Source organism: Cebus imitator, unplaced genomic scaffold, assembly GCF_001604975.1.
Source record: "Cebus imitator isolate Cc_AM_T3 unplaced genomic scaffold, Cebus_imitator-1.0 Scaffold668, whole genome shotgun sequence".
Taxonomy (NCBI): Eukaryota; Metazoa; Chordata; class Mammalia; order Primates; family Cebidae; genus Cebus; species Cebus imitator.
In genome coordinates, this window is record NW_016107983.1 from 584,513 (window position 1) to 586,508 (window position 1,996).

The following is a 1,996-nucleotide window of genomic DNA, read 5'->3' on the forward strand; positions in this document are numbered from 1 at the left end:
TGAGATGGAGTCTTGCTCTGTAGCCCAGGCTGGAGTGCAGTGGTGTGATCTTGGTTCACTGCAACCTCCGCCTCCTGGGTCCTGGTTCAAGCAATTCTTCTACCTCAGCCTCCCAAGTAGCTGGAATTACAAGCACGAGCCACCATGCTCAGATAATTTTTGTATTTTTTAGTAGAAACAGGGTTTCACCGTGTTGGCCAGTCTGGTCTTGAACTCCTGACCTCGTGATCCACCCACCTCGGCCTCCCAAAGTGCTGGGATTACAGGCGTGAGTCATCACTCCCTGCCTCTTTGCTTCCTTCCTTCTTCCCTTCCTCCCTTCCCCCCTTCCTCTCTTCCTCCCTTCTTCCCTTCTTCCCTTCTTCCCTTCCTTTCCTCCTTCCTTCCTTCCTCCCTCTCTCTCTCTCTCTCTCTCTCTCTCCTTTTTTTTTCTTTCAATGGAGCTGAGCTGTGTCACCCAGGCTGGAGTGCAATGGCATGATCTTGGCTTACTGCAACTTCCACCTCCTGGGTTCAAGCGATTCTTGTGCCTTAGGCTCCCAAGTAGCTGGGATTACAAACCACCACACTAACTTTTGTATTTCTGGTAGAGAAAGGGTTTCATCGTGTTGGCCAGGCTGGTCTCAAACTCCTGGCCTCAAGTGATCTGCCTGCCTTGGCTTCCCAAACTGCTGGGATTAACAGGCGTGAGCCGCCACGCCCTGCCAGATTATGACATTTCTGTGCAATGTTATATGCCCAGTTACTTTTGAAATATTGTTAGCTGAGGTCACACTGGGCCACAGTCTCATGTGTCCAGAATCAGTGGGAGCTGAGTCACAGTGACCCCCAGCAGATGAGGCAGGTACTGTTCAGCTAACCCCAGCCTCCACCATGTTCTAACGTCTTCCTCCTGGGCCCCCTAAGCCCATTCCCATCCAGCAAAAGCATCTGAGATGTTGATCCCTAAGCAGACCTCCATAAAACTCAGCTTCATCTTTTTAAAAAAATTTTTGAGACAGCGTCTTGCTCTGAATGTAGTGATGTGATCATCGCTTACTGCAAGCCTCGACCCCCTGGGCTCAAGCGATCCTCCTGCCTCAGCCTCCCGTTTATTGGGGACTACAAGTGTGTGCCACCACACCCAGCTTATTTATTTGTTATTATTTACTTTTTTGAGACAAGTCTTGCTCTGTCACCCAGGCTGGAGTGCAGTGGTGCAATCTTGGCTCACTGCAACCTCTGCCTCCTGGGTTCAAGTGAGTCTTCTGCTTCAGCCTCCCAAGTAGCTGGGACTACAGGCACATGCCACCATGCCCGGCTAATTTTTTGTATTTTTAGTAGAGACAGGATTTCACCATGTTATCCAGGCTGGGCTTTAACTCCTGACCTCGTGATCCACCCGTCTCGGCCTCCCAGAGTGCTAGGATTACAGGCATGAGCCACTGCACCCGGCATGTTTATTTATTTAGCTAGCTAGCTAGAGACAGGATCTCCCTGTGTTGCCCAGGCTAGTCTCAAAGTCTTGAGCTCAAGCCATCTGCCTGCCTTAACTCCCCAATGGGCTGGAATTATAGGTATGAGCCACCGCACCTGGCCTTCTTCATCTTTCCTGTAATTCCAGCACTTTGGGAGGCCGAGGCAGGTGGATCACAAGGTCAGGAGTTGAAGACCAGGCTGGCCAAGATGGTGAAACCCCATCTCTACTAAAAATACAAAAATTAGCTGGGCATGGTGGCAGGCGCCTGTGATCCCAGCTACTCGGGGGGCTGAGGCAGGAGGATTGCTTGAACCTGGGAGGTGGAGGTTGCAGTGAGCTGATATCACACCACTGCACTCCAGCCTGGGAGACAGAGTAAGACTCCATCTCAAAAAAATAAAAATTAAAAAAATAAAATAAAAAAGGAAGATGGCACCTGTCTCTCCACAGTTCTGCAAGGTTCTGGGAGGGTGGGGGCTAAGGGTTTAGAACAGTGCCCTATGTAAGTGAGAATTGTGACTGCTACCAACAGCAACA